Source organism: Neopelma chrysocephalum, unplaced genomic scaffold, assembly GCF_003984885.1.
Source record: "Neopelma chrysocephalum unplaced genomic scaffold, ASM398488v2 Primary Assembly neopelma1_60, whole genome shotgun sequence".
Taxonomy (NCBI): Eukaryota; Metazoa; Chordata; class Aves; order Passeriformes; family Pipridae; genus Neopelma; species Neopelma chrysocephalum.
This window is the reverse complement of record NW_020897715.1, coordinates 15100932-15121907: the sequence shown is the minus strand read 5'-3', so window position 1 is coordinate 15121907 and position 20976 is coordinate 15100932. Positions and strand designations below refer to the sequence as shown.

At 47.9% G+C, this 20976-nt stretch overlaps 1 protein-coding gene across 4 annotated transcripts in view; it reads left to right on the top strand.

The window, feature by feature from the left end:
• Positions 1–64: 64 nt before the first annotated feature.
• Positions 65–20976, top strand: part of GPR156 (G protein-coupled receptor 156) — a 38352-nt gene continuing 17440 nt past the window's right edge. For 3 of the 4 annotated variants that reach the window (XM_027681244.1, XM_027681240.1, XM_027681243.1), the window contains exon 1: positions 14367–14413. The gene's annotated coding sequence lies outside the window, so the exon portion shown is untranslated. Of the gene's footprint in view, positions 2459–14366; positions 14414–20976 lie in introns of those variants that run through there. The other variant, XM_027681242.1, reaches the window with a different exon arrangement.

Below are 20976 nucleotides of genomic sequence, written 5' to 3'. Positions count from 1 at the left end.
GATTGTATTCATTAAAACGGGGCTATACATGGTTGTGGAGCAGATGAGATTTGACCTGTGCTGTGTAAAACCAAGAGTAGGTGAGACTTCCAAAGGGACCGCTAAAACTCTTGGCTTCTAGGACCCACTTGTGAAAGACCAGTGTGTGTTACAGAACCAGACCCTGCTTTACTTCTGGTGTAGTGTTGCAGAAATTTGCTCTGCAGTTTAAAGGTAGAAGAAACTCATAAACAAGATAAATACACAAACAAGAGAAGGTGGTGTCATGGTGGACTTGTCCAGCAATATGAAACAACAGTTCTAAACTTCTTGAATTGTTTCTCTCTTAATATGCTAACCCTTGAAACCTGTAAATGACTTTTTGAATGTTAATTTTCTGATCATGTTAACTGGGTAATGTGTTTCCATTTCCTGAGTAATGCCATGTTTCCTCCTACATCCTGAAGAGTTTTGTGATCTATTGCCAAAATGTTTTGGATCCTGCCGTGCAATTACCAGTTGCCATTGCAGAAATGTAGTGTATTGGAAAATGGGACAGTGGGAAACAAGAATTACTTGATATTAACTTCAGCAGGAACTATTTCAGAGATGGTTCAACTTCATATGTAATGCAAAACTTCTCAAATTATGCAGCAGCTCCATTTCAAATAACATAAAATACCAAGGACCAAGACTGCAGTGACCTTGCAGCAATAGCCAGGCTGAGAACATTCTTACTTCTTTTTTTAACTAATTTAAGGATACCCTTTTCTATGCCTTCTTAATACCTACCTTATATTGGGAAACAAAATCCTAGAAGTGCTAATTCCTGACATGAGTTTGCCCTCTTCTAATCTCAAGGAGCAAATCTTGTCTCTCAGACCACCTTCTCTGCTTTTAGCACTAATGCAACAAAAAGAGTGCAGATGAAACATGAGTTATGTAGATGCCTGAAGCAGATGCTCAGAATGTCAAATTGACATTTTAAGCTCATGCAGTTGCACGGATCTAAAGGGGAGCGTAATGTTGCACTGAAAGGATGTCATCATAAAGAAGATCTATATGTTTCCTACTCAGATGGGCTGCCTTGGGGGATCAAGAGCTGAATGTACACACGTTTTTCTCTGCATTAAGGTTGTGAATTGTAGATGCCAACCTTTAAAAAAAAGTTTTTGGGAGAAAGCCCTAGTGCTGTATTAAAGAAGGCCAGGGCCATCTGCACCCTTGGTCACGGTGTGGATATGGCTTGCCATGTCCGAGTGACTTTTCCCCTTCCAATCACCGCTGCTCTCTGGTGACTTAATGTAAGAGGGTGAGAGCATGTGGTTTTGTACTGCAGCTTGCTGCAGTCTCCCCTCTTCCCAGTCAGCAAAGTGGAGAGTTTTCCAAGGAGGTTTATCAGCAAACAAGGTTTTTTTAGGAATGAGGAGAAGGTAGTCCACAGCAGAGCCCAAGTCCGGCTTCCAATTGTGGCGAGATGAGGGTGCAGCTCCTCTGGTGTCAGCTCAAGGACTGATCACCCAAGGAAGACCTAGGACTCCCTTCTCTTAGTCCTAGCCTGGGACTTACTGGTGGTAGCTCAAAGCTTGCTCTCAGGCTGGTAAAGGATTACTGTATTTTCAGAGTACTGTCCAAGTGCCCTGTCTGTAACCCCTTTCTTCACTCCATGGAAAACGTAGGACCTGAGGTCAGTACTGATTAGGAATTTGTACATTTATCCTAAATATTACACTTTGATCAGAGTGTCAAGGCCCCACAAGGCTGGCTGCCATTTACGCATCTCTGAAGATCAATGTGTTGGGAAATATATGATTTCATCAAGCTATGTCACTCAATGTGTAAGGGAATGTGACAGACCAGTGTGTTACAGGGTCCTTGCCTGTGACACCAACTGTGACCTCATCTGTGACACTGATGAGGTAAGTTGGGAGGGCAAACAAACCCTTTATCTGGGTGATAGTTTGGGTGGGGGCAAGGGGTCACAGACTTAGCCCAGCAGGTTGGCATGTTACCCTTTACATCTGCAAGGACACAAATACTACTGGTGAAAGGATCAGTATGAAAGGCACAGGATTGTTGTGTTTGGGGGTTGTCCCTGACAGAGTAAATTTCAGCCTTAGAGCTTTGAAAACGGATAGGAAAGGAAAACACCATTGTGGAAAAGTGTGTTTCAGTAATTCCTGGTGTTCCTGGCATCCATAGTAAAAGGTACTTTATAACAAACGTGTAGTATTGAGCAAACATTGTCCTTTGTGCCAGACAACATTATGTGATTACTGTCCAAAGCCTTGCTTTGCCAAAGCTGATAAATGTTTATTAACTGGGGAGGGCAGCCCCGTTGTTCCTCGGAACAGCCATGTGATGGGTGTAGATGACTTAATGGGTTCTGCTTGTGAGCAGGATGGCACTGAACAAGTCTTCACCAAACTGACATATCATGGGAATGGGAGGAGAGCGGATGGAGATCTGGATTCTAGAAGTAAGAGACCTTGTATTTCCCTTAACAGTAGCCCTCTGCTTCAAACACACTGGGGAGGTTTTGGAGGGTGGGATAAATCTGTCCTTTGGGGGACATCCTTTGCAGCAGGTAAACAGGTCACTGCCAGTCTCCTACTTCCTTGGCAGAGGATCCCCCTGGGCCTCTCAGGGCAGTGCTTTGTTTCCCCGTCTATTGCCCTGCTCTCTGTTGAAGGACCCTGAACTCAACCCCCTGCTCATAAAACCTCCCCGGAGTCACAGAAGGGCTGGTGAAAGCACTGGCTGACCCCGGGGCTTTGTTTCTGTTGTGAGTAGCAATGCTGAAAGGGACTTGCTGGAAGACTTTAAAACATCCCTTGCATTTATATAACCAAACACCCTTTATAATCTAAATCAGACCTAAGTGGTTTGCAGCAGTGGTTTTTATCTTCAAATAAACACTGCAGTGTGTTTTCCAAAGTTGGGTTCCCTAGTTACTCTCTTCAGGTATTTGGAGTTAAATTGCATCTTTTTGTTTGTTTTTCTTTCTTTAAAGCAGTCCTGAGTCTTCTACTGAGAGATATAATCATAAAAGGCCTTGCAGAAAACCCCATGCAACTGGGCTCGTCAAAACACGTTTTGAAATGGTCCAGGAATGTCTGAAACTCTGGTCTTTCACAACTTGCAACCCCATCTGGCTGCCTTGCACTTTGAAAACCTGTTCAGAGATGACCCTTTGCCATGGTTTGTAGGGAAAGCCTACACTGTGGTGCCTGGCTATGGCTTTTCCCTAGACCCAGGCACAGCCCTCCAAGAATCTGCCTAGAAACACTTCATAGTGCTTTTAGGAAAGCAAAATTTTTTTGGTGTGAATGTGGAGGGGAGAAGTATGGCCTTGGGAGGCAAAAACTTTCCTTGACTGAATGTTGACAGCTGGCATATGCCACACTTGTCATGGGAACAGGTATTTTCATCCCTGTGCTCAAAGTCCCTACAACTGTGGGCCGTGAGGAAGAAAACTGCCATGGAGCATATATCCAGGAGCATCATGTTTGCTTCTCCACCTCTTGAGAGAGGGCTGTGGGCATCTTACATTTAAATTCTACAGGATTTAGGTATCTGCTCTGGTTTATTGCTATAAATATGGCCTGCATTAATAGTGGCTGGCAAAGCCTTGATGGGGTGTATTCCTGCTCCTGTATTCCCCACTTCAAGCAGGGCATTGTGGCTAGTGAATTCCCCACAGGAAAGAGGGCAAAGGCAGGGCGTCTCCCAGGACCAGTGTGCTCCCGCGGCAAGGAGGAGCCTGAGCTTGTGCTTGTTTACCTGCACCAGCTGCACATAAATGCCATTTGCACAGGAGGGGATTAGCAGGGTTTATCTTCCACCAACACCCTGGAGAAGTGCATGTGCAAGGGGAGGGGGTGTTATTGTAATTACTGCTGATGGTGTGGGTGGCCGTCCCAAGAACGAGCTCTCCTAAGAGCTGGCCAGGCTGCTAGTGAGGATATTAACAGCACCCATCCCTATGTGGTCCAGGCGAGGCACAGTCCTGGCTGAGCAGTGCACACAAAAGCAAGAGAGGCTCATGTGAGGTTGCCTCCTAGGCTTAGGAAATGGCAGGTGCCTTTGCCACTATGCAGTTGAGCTTTTGCATCCAAAAGGTCATTTCTCTTGGAGAAAGAGGTTCGCCAGTGGCTGCCTCCTGCTCTAGGTTGTCACAGGAATTCTGCTCCCAGTGTCATGGATCTGCCTCTCCAAGGTGACTGCCTTTGAGAAGTGTGTTGAAAATGGGTGGCGAAAGTGTCGCTTCTGCGTTACACTACCAGTTCCCTAAGTTTTAGGGGGTTCACATCATGAAAGAACATCAACCCCAGGATAATTCCTCAAACCCAATAGCAGCTTCTGAACCATGAGTGTCCTGAGAGGGAACACCTTCCAACACCTTCCAACATCATTTGTGGTCTCCTAGCAAAAGTAAAATGCAAGGGGGGATCTGGGTCATTCATCGTGGGGTCTGACGGTGACTTCTGTAACAGGTGAGTGAGAAGGAAACATCCTCTTTAATGGGATTTTCTGAACTCCACTCTTTCTTCAGACAAGCTGTAGCTTTTCAACAAACTTATGGAATATGCCTTCTATACCATTCCATACTTCACAAGTGTCTAGTGAGGGTAAATCTCACCTGATATTTTTTAAACCATCATAGTGTTGTCCCCAGACTTTTGGGGACAAAGATGAAGCTTCATGATACTTTGACATGACAAAATAAGGCTCTGGTCTGACATTACTAAATAGCAATAGTGGTGTGACATAGGGCCTATGGATAGAGCAGAACATACTTAATCATATATAAAGGTAACAAATGTTGCTTTTACTATGGATAGGGAAGTAGAAATATGAAATATGCCTCATAAATAAGTATTTCGTATTCATTAATGCACCAACAGATGAATCCTCCAGTAATATCTGGAATGATGAGGAGATTCACGGCTATTGTGACCCAGCAAATCCTTAAGATGATGATGGCTAGTTTGTCACCAGTATAAAAGCTTTTTATCCTTCCAAAGGCTCTCCAGACAACTGTAACTGTTGTAGTCTTGATCCAGGCAACCACAGGAGGTGGGCATGGGCATGGGCTTGGTTCATACAGTGCATTAATTCCTGAAGTCCACAGTTATAGTCCAGCAAAGAAAGGCTGGAATGGCATTTCCAAAGGCTGTTCCAGTCACCTCTTGCTACTGCTTCAGGTGCCAGTGTAAAATATTTTCCCAAGCCTACTTTCCAGATACCAAGTACATCCTTGGGTTTAACTAACCCTTGCAGAAGCTGAGTTGGTGTTTTATGAGAAGACATCAATGCTGGCACTCCTGGCTACAGTGATAAAAACAATTCTATATTGCCTGCGTTTTCTCCTTGTCATAACGTGCCTGAACATCTCAGATCTGAGAAGTTTCCTAGTGACTGTTGAATTGTACATGGCAGCCCAACCATTTCAGCAATGAATTTCTTTTTTTCCCCTTTCCTTTTACAGTAACAACCTTTTCAAACTTGAAAGTCCTGTTGCTTTTGTCACAAACTTCTTTCAGAATTCTCCAGGGTGAATAAAGCTGACAAACATCTTGTCTTCACAATCTTTTATCCAGTAACAAGTGTCTTCTCTATGCAAATTTCATTGGTAAAGATCTAGTCACAAACTTTTTCACAGACATCCTTTTTTAATTTCTTTTTAAGAAAAGCAAAGTGTGTATCTTTTATTTTTAAAGCAGCCCATGATGAATGGGCTTTCAGAACCTTTAGAGAGACTGAGGAGTTCACAACGTCGGGGCTGGTGCATGTTCTCCTATAAAGCCTGTGATTATAATCCTTTTAAAGGACAGTACGCAAAAACTGTTGTGGGTTGGAAAATATTCTCCCATCTCAGTTTCTAAATGTTGTGGTAAAGCAATCTGCAGTGGCTGCTTTCAATTTCTTAGTGGCAACAAAGCAGTGAGTTTATTGATCAAAGGGCTTCACAGCTTAGTTAAAAATTCTGTACTAAAGATCTGTGATTTTTCAGGTACGTGTCCTTGACTCAAAATAGCTTTAAAGGCTATGGAAAATCTATCATATGACTTGTATTTTAGTGGGCATATTTAGATCAGTGCCCATCAAGGATAAGATGTAAAGTGGTTGTTAAATTGGGTGTTGCACATCCACTGGAAGCTGCTCTAAAGCTGCATTTGAAACAATAGCTCTGCTTTTAAAATTTGTTTGTGCCAGCTTTTACAAAGAGTAGGAAACAATTGGTTCCTTGTATGCCAGGCTTGCATTTGCCTTGGTTCTCAGTCATCACTTCTGTTCCTGCTCTGCTTTCCCTGTTAGCTTCTGCTGGTGAGCTCCTGGCTTTTAACTTCCTATTTACTAAACTATTCTTGACATTATCAATATCAAAACATAGATGGTGGTAACTTCCATTTCCTGACTCTTTCTTATAACCCATTCTGCCTTTGTCTCTAAAGTCAACAGCATTGTCCTTGTGAAAGTCAAAGCTTCACATTGATTCAGAAGGCTGATTCAGCTTCTCAGCAGTACTGGCTTATCTTTACTCCCATTTGCCTCTGCACAGCATGCCTTTCTTTTCTTCTTGTTCTTCCTTTCGCACAAGGATTTTTCCATGAGCCCATTGTACTTCTTTTCCCTCTTGTATCCCCTCTTCTGGCAGCCAGCGCATATGTCCACTCTGCCAAGGAACCCACTCTCATGGACGTGTTTTTCCACAGGGCTTGTGCAAGTGATTGGTGGCCTCTCCTTCTGTCCTCACATCTTAGTGCCTCCTCTTCCTCCTCCTTGTGCGCCCAGAAACACCCTCCAGAGCTGATCCCCATCACTCCATAGATGTCACCATCGGGATGGATAAGGATGCAGCCAGCTGGTCTCTGCTTCAGCATGGCCCATTCAGGATAGACGTGGAAACATGTTCCTGCCAGCATCATGAACAAATACTGAGTGATGAACATCTCCCAGCAATGCCCTCTGAGCCACATGGTTGTCAGCCTCAGGTTCAGACTGAAGGGTTTGTTTCTAAGGTCGGCCATGTGCAAGAGTTTTCCTTGACTGTGAGAATCTGGAAATAGGGATGTGCAGTCCTTACCTGGCAGCAGAGTGCTTAGCATCAAGGGAGACAAGTGACAAGGGAACACCTTAAAAGGAAGGCGGTGGCCTGTCTTTCCAACTCTTAGAAGGAAAAATGCTTCAGATGTGGCAGCTAGAGCCAGAAACAAGGGATGTTGTGCACTGCATGTGCATTAGATCTGCATTAATAGAAAGGGATTTGGTTTCGGTTTTATTCTCTATTGTTAGAAAGAAAAACATCTTCACCATGGCAGGTAGAAGAAAGGACACGGTGAATAACCGAGGTGAGATCATTTTGTGACTTCATGAGGAGTCACAAACTGCCACAATTGAAGGAAACTATAATTTACCACTTGTTATTTAGCAGACGGGCACAGCTGAAACTCGGCTCCACTGCAAACTTTATTGTTTCCCTGTCAAATCCTAAGAGGCTGAGATACCTCCCAGGAGACCACTAATCACTGCTGGCATTGGGTGTTGCTGGCAGCACGAAGTGAACCTTAAAAGCTTTGGTGGTTCAGATTAGCATCAAAGAGGCTGAATGCTTCCTCTGGGTTCCAGGTCACGCTAAACCTTTAATAAAAATCCTACACTAAGACTCAGTATGAAAGGAAAGAGAGAGCAGGCTTATTGATTGCATCTGGCATGACCAGTCCCTTACCACCTAAAATTAGCTAAACTCCTGGTATCCTGTGTCAGCGTGCACTGGAGCTTGGGCAAACCCTGGCTGGTCCTTCAGGAGCTCAGTCCTCTGCAGTCTTTTCTAAAGTGTGGAACCCAGCCATGGCCTTTCACTGAAGCACCACCTAACCTTGGAGAACATTAGTTATTCACTCGCCAAAAATGGGGACCAATGAAAACCAACTTTCCAATGGAAAAAAACAAGTAGAGAAAACCCAAAAAGCAGAAAACTGCTTGCTTCTTCTTCCCCTTCTCTCCTCCCCCTGCATAATATGTGATTCTGCCTGATCCCACACCTGTGAGAGGGATTTGCTGACGTTTAATAAAAGCAGTGCATCTGCTCCTACCCCATGTGGGAGAGGGAACAATCCACCAGGATTCTTTCTCCCCTTTGTGCTGGTTTTGGCTGGGGTAGAGTTAATTTTTTTCTCCGTGGCTGTTACGGGGTTGTGTTTTGGATTTGTGCTGAACACAGGGTTGATAATATAAAGACATTTTTGTTATTGCTGAACAGTGCTTCCACAGAGCCAAGGCCTTTCATACTGCCACACTGGTGTGGAAACTGGAGGTGCATGGGAAGCTGGGAGGAGACACACTGGAACAGGCGACCCCAACTGACCAAAGGGATATTCCATACCAAATGACATTGTGCTCAGTATATTGACTCTAAGGCAACAATATAAAGCTGGGGGGAAGAAGCAGTAAGGAGGGGACATTTGTAGTGATTGTGTTTGTCTTCTGAAGTAACTGCTGTGCATGATGAGGCCCTGCTCCCCTGGAGATGGCTGAACACCTGCCTGCCCATGGGAAGCTGTGAATTAATTCCTCGTTTTGCTTTGTTTGTGTGTATGGCTTTTGCTTTCTTTATTAAGTGTCTTTATTTCAACCCATGAGTTTTCTGGCTTTTAGCCTTCTGACTCTGTCTCCTGATCCTGCTGGTTGAGCGAGCAGGTGCCTGGTACTTGGTTGCTGGCTGGGGTTAAGCCATGACACCCATCCAGCCACTTGTAGAAACTTAAGAACTTTGAGACTCACAGCTCACTGCCAAATTTATTGTAATTCGCCAGGTAGTTTAAGACTTGTTGGTAAAAAGGGCTGGGAGGACTGGAAGATGAACATGTGCACTGAATAAGCCTCACTCCCTTAGGATATCACTCTGAAAATGGGAATGATCCTAACTGGTCAGAGAGTATCTCATCAAAGATGAGGCAATCATTTGTCTCCAAGGACCAAATCTGTATGAACATCTTTGTTTGCCAGAGTCAGAGAGGTGCTTGGTGCCTCCTCCACCAGAAAGCTTGATCACAGCCTCACTTGATTCCCACACACTCTGGTTACACATTGCAATGTAGGATTATCCTGCTGCTTTCTCAGAAGCTCGACCCTGGCTCCCTTTTCCTTGCCACAGTACCTAACTCATAACTTCATGTTTTCTCCTTGATGCCGTCTCCCAAAAAAACCAGTAGTTAGAAAGTGTGTGAGAAACCAGCTTACAAAAGGTTGTTAACCTCTCTCCCACATCCGACAGACGGACAGAGGGTTTTCTCCATCCAGCTGGTCCCCATCCAGCGTTGCCACTGGCAGGATGCAAAAAGTCTTCACAGAGAGTTTTTAACACATGGATTGGCTTAATGGATGGAGCAGAAAGGATTAGGGAGAGTTGAAACAGACCAGCCTTTCCACCTCTGCTCTTACAGGGAAGTGCCAAACAGCAGCTGAAAGGAGGTCATGTCTCAGGCCCAAGCCTTCTGTGACTTTCTGACCTGGCCCCCTGTCAGGTGATTCTCGGATTAGCCTTACTTTACATAAGAGACAGGCAGGATGAGTAGGGTGTTGCTAACAAACCAGTTTTTACCGGTGGGAGTGAACTTCAGTTCCATTCATGGTGGAAACCACGCTGGAGCTAATGTTCCAGCCCTAAACATGTTCAAAGCACCACAGCTTTTGCTACAAGGGGATGTGGGTTGCATGCCACTTCTGCTTTTCTTCCACCATATTCTCGATTTGTCTGGTTCTCCCCACTTTTTCCTATTTTTCTCCCCACCTGGATCGCTCCCAAGATCTTGGCTTGTCCACCTAACAACAGTGGGGTCCATATCAACCACACAAAGATTGTAAGATCATCTTTCTGAGAGACTGTTTCAAATCTGGGAAGATGCAGGGCCTTGAATTACAAAGGAAGCAGGTTTTTTTAATTTGCCCTGGATGGAGAGGCACTAGCTGGCCTCATAATTTGCTGTGGCAGGAGTGAGTTACAAAGTCATCTTAAAGCACTTCACAGAGGCATAGAAAACAGGCTTGAAAGGGAATGTGACCTGGTCCGTACTGCTGTTCTCAGCTGCACCTAACTACTCCTGACAGAGATTTCACCATTTGAATGGACAGTGTTCCAGGATGTACTGGGAGGAAAGGAGTGAGCAGTGAGAACCTCCCTGAGGGCAGCTCTTTGGCTCAATTTGTAAGAGTAGCCCACACATGTCCCCAGTTGCCTTAACAAGGCAAGTGATTATAATGAGCACCTTCTGTTAAGGAGAATGAAGAGGAGTTGAGAAAAGACTGTTTAGGAAGGGTCAGAAAGGTAACAGGATGGTGTGGGAACAACAAGAGATTGTTCAAGCCTTTAGAAACCTCAGAAGAGTAGAAGAAAGTCCAAGGTCCTGTTCCTGTGAGCAGAAGCAGAGGATGGAAGATCCTGGAGGTTGAAGCAGTGGCTGGTGTTTGCTGAGAGGCTGCACTGTGTGGGGCGCTCATCCCTGGTTCTTGGGGATGGAATGGTGCTCTGGGATGGCCTGGCTGTCCAAAGCCCAATGCACAGCCTCACGTGCTGGGAAAGGCATGATGTTTCTAATGAACCCTGCAAAGTGAACCTTCAGATGGGTAGAAGCTTCAACAACTTAAGGGACCACAGACTAAGCGGGTGCGTGAAAAGAAAATAATCAGCTGTTTAAATTCCAAAGAAGAAACTTTGTAAGAGGAAAGAGTGAAAAAGGTTTCCCTTTTATGAATGAATTGGACAAAAGTGCTATTGCCTAAGTGTGCCAGATGCTTTCTTTACTGGAGATGTTACAACTGCTGGCTACCACATGCCGAGAAAGGAGATAGTGCGTGAAAGACAGAAGGGTGGTGCTTATGCTAATGGCAACATTACCCGTTTTACAACAGGGGTTACTCAGAGCAGGCTGTATGTAGATCAGTAAAGCCTAAGAGGGAGTGCTGTGTGCAAGCCTGTGTGTGTAACTGACTCCCTCATTAAATGAGGCCTAGGATGGATCTCTCTCTACAGGCTTATTTGCAACGTGTGAAAAGAAAACTGAATTTGCATAGATAATTTAATTCCAGGACACATCTGTGGAGATTGCCTGCAGGCCACAGTCAAGTCTCATGAGAGTTTCTAAGTGTGCTGGATAACAATTTCCCAGCAGAGGATGCATCCATCCAGCACACACACCAGAATCCTTTTCAGATTCATGGTGGCAGGTAAAGAAGAGTTTGTCGCTGAGCACTTGCCTCATTACGAGTTATTTGAGCGAAGTCAGGACAATCATAGGTAGGCATATATGAATTTGGCTTTTCCAAGAGACTAAATTTCCCCAAAAAGAAGAACATACAAATGGCAGTTCATCCTGAAGAAAGCTTAGACAAATTTAATGAAATTTGACTGCAATATGAGTTGCTTAAGAAGAATTTAGCAGATGACCGAAGGCCACCTTAAAGTAGAGGGTGGTTTTGATGTAGCTCTGTGTGACACTCTAGCTGAATGTGAATACTTGAGGATGGACAAAATGTATGTGTTAAATGGGCTGAAACCATGCTACGTGCCAGAGCCCAGAAGAGAGGTGTTACTGCTAACGACTGGCAAGTAGGGACTCTCATTCCACAAAACTCAGCTCTAAGCCCCCCTTTTTCCACAGTCAGCTTGAAGTATCAAACCACTGTATGCATCTTGGAACAAATTACATGGGCCATCCCTCCAAACGAGGAGCTGTGTCCCAGGTCATCTCAACTCCCAAGAAGGATCCAGCAGGCATGATGTGTAAGTAACTCTACGCAGGATGAATGAGGTGCTAAGGATGAAGAGCCAGAGCAGCAGCCAAGAGAAGGTGGTTTATCTTTCTTATCAGGGAGTGTTGTGATGGATACTGAACCCCTCCGGGTAGCTCTGCATTTCAGCTTTTCAGCAGGATGTTTAAAAAGAGCAGGGAAAGAGGCAAGACATGGAAGACAGAGGGAGAAAATTGCATCCTGCCTGCCCTGGCACTGTCAAATGAGTTCAGCTTTTGCTTTCCCTTCCTGGGACCCAGCCTCAGGCTGAGCCATGCCGCTGCTGGGCTTCAGTTGTTCTCTGGCTTGGGGCGATGTGTTTCCAACACGGGGTTTCTGACCACTCTTCACGCACAGCAGGATCCTTTGGCATGAAAAGGCCTTGACCCTGCAGAGTTTGTAACACAACTCACCTTAACCATATGCTTTCTGCCCTCACTTGTGCCTCTCCAGACCTCTGTTCCTGCCTGCTAGGCAGCACAAATCCTTCTTTGGTGCATACCTGTAGTGGAGCACACGCTTTTGTGCCTCTGGACAAAACACCCAGGTGATTCTCCCAGAGTCCTCAACATTCTGGCTGCATCTGTGTGTTCTTTGACAATGCCAAGTGACACCTGGAGGGACATCCCAGCTTGCAGAGGTCTGCAGAGCTTACTGGGGTGAAGTTGTGGTCCCACTTCTGCTGGTGAGGAACAAAGAGGTGATACATGTGCACGTGTCTGTAACAGTTGCCGTGGAAATGTCAGTACCCCCAGAGATTTATATTTTCTTTTTTGAGAGCAAAACCCAGGAGCAAAACCAAAGCAGGCACAAAGCAGCATTTTCTCATTACTGCTGTTTACAAGGTGCTTAGTAATAAGCATGAGTCAGTGGGCAACAGGAGTACTCTCTGTTAGCTTTGGGAGGAACCAGAAATAAGGCACTTCACTCCTGTTCCTGTGTGAACAGTCAGGTTCTCACTCCTCTCCCTCCCTACCCGCTGAGAGACATTTCTATTTATGATCCTGGTTTTACGGAGGCAGAGACTAGATTGGCAAGTCCAGTCTGAGAGTCTGCATGTTTTGAAAGAGATCTGATTTCCAGAAATACTGAAATATGAGAGACTTTCATCATAGCCACAGTGAGCTGCAGATACTCTGCACCTCCGTAAATTGAGGTGCTGCTTTCAGTGCCAAAATTCAGAATTAATTCATGGGTCTCCAGCTTTTAGATCTGGCCACCAGGGCTGGACCTTGGTCTCCAACGGGCTTTTTCATTCTCCTTGTACGTGGCAGTAACAAGGCTCCTACCTCCCTTACCTGCTTTGGACATGACCCTCTGCCCCACCAGCAGTTTAAGGTCCAGGGCTGAGCCTTCATTGCCCATCGTTGTCCAGGCTAGAAAATACTTCCTGGAGGGTGGTATGTTAGACTCCCTGGACAGGGGTACATCCCTCTGTTTTGCCTCAGAAGAAGATGGGAAGAGGGAGTGGAGAGGTCCTATTGCAGCTTCTCATCTGGGATGTCAGTCAAACCTAGTAAAGGACAGTGGGAGCTGCTGCCAAAACCGGTGGACTCAAGCTGGATGCTTTTACCAGGCTTGAGATCTAACGGGTTGCAGTTTGATTATGACAGCATTGTGTGGCACAGCTGCCTAACCGGGCTGTGCAAACCTCTCTGCTCCCATTCAGACCAAGGCTGTGTCTGTGGCTCTGCATGTTTGGGAATGGGTAGGAATGAAAAATAAGCACTGTTAATGCCAGAGCCACATAATGAGGTAAACAAAAGTGTATAAAGAGAGAAGACCTGCACAGCTCTCTGCAAACAGCCCTTTCTTGTAGCACCTGGCACTTCGCTGCAGGCTGGGAGAGAAACTTTGGTGCTGCAGCAGAGCTTTTGGCTTTCAGAGTTGGGAAAAAAAATCCAGTAAAAGTCTTGTGAGGAGAGAGCATCAGGGCCGTGGGAGGCAGGAGAGGAAACGATCGGCACTGGGATGCTGAGAGAGGTGGTGGGTCTGTCCATATGACACTGACTGCTGCTCACACAGACATACCTACTGCAGTACTCACCCTGGCTACCACTAGCCATGGGGCGGCACAAGCAGGTCACAAAGCACGAGGTTGGCCGCCCTCGCTTTTACTCACTTCTCGGGCCGGTTTTGCCACAGACGTGGGGTTTTTGTGCTGCCTCAGCTGACAGGAGCGTCCGAGCGAGGCGGCCCGTTCCCAGCCGGGCGCATCCCGCCGGCAGGGACAGGAGATGGGCACAGCCGTGGGACCGCGGGGCTGACGGTCAGGTCAGCCGAGGCCAGGCGGGTGGGCTGTGCCGGAGGGTCCCGCTTTCCTCGGCTCTCACACGGGGGTTGCTTCGGGGAGGGTTTGATGCCGGCGTGAAGGGGGGTCCAGCCCCGCCAGGACAGCCTGGGCTCCCGCGTTTTTCCCCACTGCCGAAAAGTTCTGCCCCGGGTCCGACAGGAGCGGGGCCGGCCCCGCGGCCCCGGCGGGAGGAGCGCGGCCGGCCCGGCCCCTCCCGCTCCCGCCCCCGCCAGGCCGGGCCGGGCCGGGGCGCTGCGGGGCCGGCGCCGAGCTCCGTGTCCCCGGCGGCTGCGGCGGGGCTGCTCCAGCCTCGCAGGTTTGCACCGCGCCCGGGTGCCGTCCCCGCAGGTGGGTCGGGGGTCCGGGGTTGGGAAGAGGGGGCTGGGGAGAAGGGGACTGGCAGCGGTGGTTGGGACTGCGAGCGGGATGGCTGAGACGAGGGCGCCCCGTTTGCCCCCCGAGTTGCTTTCCTCCCCTGGCTCTCTTCGCTTTGGTGTGTTTTTGCTCCCCGTGCCCCTTTCCCCACAGGATGCCGGGTGGCGTGGGTTCAGCCTGGCGAGATCCCCACCCCGGCAAGCCCGCGGGAATGGGCTGGCAGCCCCCCGAGTGCTTCTGCCCGGGGCAGGGAGGCCGCGATCTGGGGGCGCATTTGGGGGATGGAGCGCTCCTCGTTCGCCCTTCGCTTGCTTGGCCGTGCCCGGAGTGCACCCCTGAGCTTGAAACGGGGCGGGCATGGAACGGTGTTTTGTAGCTCTCCAGAAAATACCGTCCCGAAGGCTCCAAGCACGCCGCAGAAGGCGGCTGTGGGAACGGGAGCCTGCCGGCACCTCGCGATGGGCAAGGGCTGCCTTGCAGGATGCAAAAATGTGAAGATGCACCGCTGGGTTAGTTTGTTCTAACCAAACTGCTGCTACCTGGGCGAGCTGTGTGCCTTGCGGAGCTCAGATTGGTTTCAACCAACTCTACAGTGCGACAACCTGCTGGGTGGAGAGGGAGAGAGAGGGGACCCGTGTGCCCTTTCTGTACTGAATTCACGATGCTGCCCCTGCTTGCGAGGGGTGAGAGACCCCCGGCAAACACTCCAGGACCCAGCACGTTTGCTTCTCCTTGGCTGCCAGAATTGGGCATCACACAGCTCCCAAGGGCTTGGTCACCTCTCGGGGGGGCGGCTCATGGAGCCCTCACCCAGACCTGGATTTTCCACTTCCCCACAGGTGCTCTGCAGCCTGAGAGGGGCAGGAAGGAAGCCAAGGGAACCAGATCCCTGGTAACCGGGAGCTGCCAGTGTTGAGTTGCAGCTGGCGTTTCTGATGCATCCTTGATATAGCTGCCACATTGCCTCACCCGCCTGGTGCCGGGGCATTGCATATGCCTCTCTTATTGCAGACCCCTGTGCTGACACGATTTACGAGTAGCACTTTCCACGCAGGTTTGGGTGTGCCCCCAATTCTGGAGCTGCACCTCTCCACCCCTGAGCAAGCCTCACCGCTGTCTGCAGGAAGCCCCGGCTGGCAGACCTCGTGGAAACCTTGATGTGGCCCTGCCCCCTGATGAGGTGCTTGTTTTGCCCAGCAAAGAGATGAGAAGCCTGAGCAGGGGACCACTGGGTGCAGTTTGGCAGCCTGCAGTACCCGGGAGGTGAGCCAGATGAGCCGTGGACATCTCTGGTGTTCAGAGCCTTAAGTCAAATCTGTCTCCTAGGGGAAAATATTCCCTGCTGCTTGGTCAGCAGGGGTAAGGTGAAAGAGCTGTAGTACTCCATTTTACTGCCTCTTTAAGGACTAAATATGTTGCTTGATTTCTAAAATCGTGCCAAATTTAAAAGAAAAAAAATAAATAGAGAAAAAACATGCAGACCTTGTTAGGACTAGCAGCTGTCCCCATGCTTAGGGCTGTCCAGCTTTGCAACCCAGCTATCCTAGCCCTGTTTGTGAAAACACAGGTGTGCTGGTGCTGCGAAGGCTGTGAGGGGATGGTGTGTGATTGCATGAAGGAGCAGCTGTAGCTTTCTACCAGCTTTGGAAAGGGAGAGCTCTTGCATATACTTAATCTGAAACATAACTTTATGGAAATATTCCTTCTGAGGCCTCTTCCCCCTCTTCGTTTGATAGCTTGGCAGTGAACAGCTTTAGTGGCGGTGAGCTTCTGCTTTTTAATTAAGTCATACACACCTCAACCACAAGTTAGATCTCTCTTGTAAATCAAAGTACTAAATCATCAGGCTTTTTTACCTCTTATTCATGGTGGCTCTCTAAAGATGGTACAGTTAAGAGGAAAAAAAAATTGCAGGCTACACCTTCCTGTAAAGCTGTTTAGCATGTTGCTGTTTGTCAGGCTGGTGCAAACACCCCAAAGGCAGAGGGAGATGATGGGAGCAAGGGATGTCGAAGCCACCATCAGCAGTGCTTGGGGCTGAGTGTGTCTCAGAGCAGCGTATTGGGGCACATGCACTAAACAGAAAGTAGCAGCATTTGATGGGAATGGCCTGGGGAAAGGCAGTTTATGAAGGAAGCCACATATGCAGGTGGATGGAAGAAGGGGAGGACCATAAAGGCAACAGAGGCAAGGGGGATGGGCAGAGATCCCAGGCTGTGAGACCTGTCAGTGCTGCACCAGGGCACTGTTACAGTGCCTTGAATCAGTATCCCGGTGGGTGTGATGCGGGTGTGATCCCCTGGCAGGAATTCAGGATTGACCAGCCCCATAGATGGGGACTTACCCTGCAGTGACTACCAGGGCTGCAGGGATGGCAAACTGCAAAGCAGATGCTTGGGGATTCTTGTACACCCCAAACATTTCTTCTCTTTGGCTGTGCCTGGCAGTGTGGCGGGCAGGAGCTGTGTTTCTGATGGCCACAGAGTTTGGCCCTGCAGCCAGCCCTGGCCATTTCTGCCTCTTCGTGATGAAGGTATGGTTCAGCATGAAAATGGCTGCGTTTCCAGAGAGGCAGCCCTTGCCACCCCACTTTGAGGTCATCCGCCACATCCCTAGTGCTTGGGACGGGGACCTTCCTGGCCAGGGCTTGGGGACGAACAGGGAAGTTGTCCCATGGAGACAGAACAGCACCTACAGGTGTGGTCACCCACTAATAAATTAAATGATTGATGAAGTTGTTATGGAGTAATGAAAAGCCAAGATTTTGCCCAAGGTGGTGAAAAACCTCTGTTTGTCCTCATTGTTCATGCAGCACAGCTGCTGGGGTGTTGTGCACCCCAGCCTCCAGCCTGGGGCAGAGACTTGGGCGTGGGAAGGGCATGGGAGCAGCACTGCATCGTCTCAGAGCAGTGCTTGGGGCTCATCCCCTGCCCTGTTTCTGGGGGAGGTAGCTGCACCCACCTTAGCCCCAAGTGGTGAGGCTGCTGTCTTGCAGCAGAGATCCATCCCGCTGCTTCTCTCATTGACTGCAGAAAGGTGAGCTTCCACCGGGGGGTACCAATGGTGTAAAATTGTTTGGAAGGAGCTTTCTGGCTGTTTCCCACGGTCACTGGGCTCTGTGTAGGGAGCCCTGACAGGCCACGCAGGGATGAGCTCAGCACGATGGGCAGTGGGGTCCAAACCCCTGGGCTCCGAGACACTCTGGGGAGTCAGCCTAGAGGTTTATGCTCACTTCATCCATGTGCTGCTCGGCAGCTGTTATTGCTGGACACAAGGATGGGCTTTGCTCTTTGGGTGGCACAAAGTTGCTCATCAGCAGCTCCAGGGATTTGTCTTTCCTCCCCATCATCTGTGGCACACTCCCCATGTCTCTTGGTATTCTCTCCCAATTTTCCTTCCTTTGAGCATCTCCAGTCTATTCTCTGTTTCTCACATGCCTACCATTGTATAGCAATTATGGTTAGAGAGTTAAAAGCCTTATCAGCTCCTTAGAGGGAGAAGTGTGAGTCAGCTCCTCGCAGGACTGTGTGGTGGTTAAAAAAATAATGATTTTTTTTTTTTTTTTGCATGGAGGTTTCTTTAAATCCAAAACATAAACCACAGAACTGAAAAGAGCCATATGGGTATTTAACCTGTATTTAAAAAGTTAAAGAGACTAGAGGCAGAGCTAAATGTGCCAGCCTTGTGCAATCCTCCCAAGCTGAAAGACCTACAATGGACAGACGTACAGCGTTGGGATGATCAGTAAGATTGGTGTTCAGAAATTATTGCCTTTGTGATCTTGGGATGTGCTATCCAAAATGGTAGAAGACTTCAAAATCACAGCTAGCTTCAGTCAGCACAAACTTCCATGTTTCAGAGTCACACAGTGAGCTCCTCATGCATCTGGAGACAGAAGCACCTTGTCCTCCATCTCCCTGCTTTGCATGCAGCAGGTCCTGCAGCTCCTGGTGGTTATCTCCCATACCCTGGGTGTGGGTCAAGGAATGACAGCATAGGCAGGGGCCCTGCCTGGGTGGGAAGATGACCCCATTTAGGCCCTGTGATGTGCCCCATCATGTGCCTGTGCACCGAGCTAGCTGTCCATCTGCCAGGTATGAAGGTATCTGAGAGGCCTGGAGGTGGCTCTGGAAATCCCAGGGATAAAAGCAGGGTGCTGCAAGTGCACAGGATGGTCCCTGAGAATAAGGGTAACAACTTTGCAGCTCCCCAGTGTTCCTGGGGATTGAGGCTTTGTAACCCACATTTTAGGATGACATGATAAGCAGGATTTCTTGGTTTTCTTTCTTTTTCCTTTTGTGTTTGCAGAGGAAAGTGTGAAAATGTAAATGCTGAAATTTTAAATATAAATTAAAAATAATCTTTAGATATGCTGTGTGCTTTAACTCCTGATTTTTAACTAGCTTCGTTGCGGGAGGTGTTGCACTAAGTCTAGCTTGTGACTTTTTTGATCGCCTTGGGGTTGGCAACATTGCAGGTTTCTCAGGTCAAACAAGAAGGGATCCTGTTGGACAAGAAGTGCAGAAGGGAAAAGCAGGAGCCTATCTCGGAAGTGCCAGTGTTTTCTGAATTGCAAAACCCCATCCCGTGGTGTTTATCTCGCAGGAACAGTTATCCGGATGACTTGTCACTGTGTAGCCTTGTGTCTGTCTAGCTGAGGCTTGTCCCCACCAGCAGATCACCATCTCCCACTAGTAGTGGCAGTAGCAGCACAGACCCATCATGAGTAAGCCAAGATCTTCTGCTCCCCACCTGAGGCTGCAAGAATGGCTTTGCCCTCTGCACATGGCTCCCTCCCCCTGGTTGTTCTTCTCTGCCTTTGGCACACAGCAAAGTTGTGGGTTCCAGCTGGCCACAGAGCCACCTTCCCAAGAAGTTCTCCTCAATAGATATGCTTCTCCAGATGTGTTCTGCTCTTCCCTTGCAGAGGTGTACATGTACCATTTCTCTGTCAGGGCCGATATGACTGGACAGGATTGCAGAGCTCATGAAAACCATTTCATGCACATTTCTGAATGCATTTGTTCTGTTGTCTGCCATTTGACATCTTCAGGTTTTCACTTTTTGATTCACTGAGCAGTGATGTCGCCTTGTTCTTTAGGAAAAAGTTTCTCTGTCAACACTAGATCAAAAGGAACCAGTTGGGGTGAAAAGGTGGTTCTGTCTGCTCTGGGCCTATAAAGGCTGCACAAGTTTTTCAGCTTCTTTAAGGTTTTTTCCTCTGTTTTTTCAAAACAAAGGTTTTGAAGGGAAGAAGAAACTTTAGGAGAGTCAAGATGTGCATTTGTATTACATCAACTGCATCTTTTTTGAGGGCTATTTATGGGTTAATTTGCAGTTCCTTAACATTGGTAGATATTGGACTCAATGATCTTGGAGGCCTTTTCCAACCTTAATGATTCTATGATTCTATATCCATCCCTGGGAATGTTCAAAAAACTTGTAGATGTGGTGCTTAAGGACATGGTTTAGTGGTGGGCTTGGCAGTGCTGGGTTAATTGTTGGACTTGATGATCTTAGAGGTCTTTTCCAACCTTAACGATTATATGATAAGTAATCCTGAGTCCTGATGGGTCTAAAGAAACAGGTTTTCCAGCTCTGAAGATCAACCATTAAGATGACTGCAAATTGCTTTTATCCAAATACTGGTTTTAACAGTCAAGGGTTCCTTTTTATTCTAGAAGATGATGGTGGTGATATTTTTCATGTGGTGTAGTCACTTGTTTCCTACTGACTTGAGGCTTGTTGGATCATGTCCACACACATGCTGATGCTCAGCTGTGATCGGGTACTAGCCACTATGATCCAGACAGCCAGCAGCTGTCATGCCACAGAGACTGAGGGCAGAAGGGGGCACAGAGCTGTCAGATCCCTCCCAACCCAAACCATTCTCTGATTGTGCTGTGGAAGTGATCCATCAGAATTGGTTGGCATTTTGGTCTAAAAAAAAACCCCAAAAAACAAAACCCATAGGTCTCTGCTCTAAAGAGACCCTCACATTTTAAGGAAGTAAGTTTTTACCTGTGTTGTTGTCTGTCCCCACAACCATTGTCCAACCTCACCCTGAAGGTCAGTGACTCCGCACCAATCCCCCTTGGATCCTCTCCTGGCCATGGAGCAGCATTCCTGCCAGCTCTCAGGAGAGGCAGGAGCTGGGCTGGAAATGCCTGTTGCCTTCCAGCAACAACCACACTAGTGCTTGCTTTGTTGCATACTAATGAATGTTAATTGGCCTCGGCTTGTTATCAACATTGTGTGGGAGCCTTTTGCAGAATGGTGGGGTGGGGGTTGGGAAGACTCCAAAGGGCTTTTACCGTCCACGGAGGGATGGTCTCCTGGGTGGATGAGGGTTGAATTGATGCTCCTTGTGAAAAGATCTCCATTTGTGAACCATGGGAGGGCTGTGCTTGCTGGCCTCATGCCAGCCTTGGTAGTGGTCCACCTGGTGGGTTCCCTCTCTGATACGGCAGAAGGTTACAAGGAATTGTAGGGGCTGTCTTTAAACCCACCTGAGGGCATGGGGAGAAGTTGAGCCC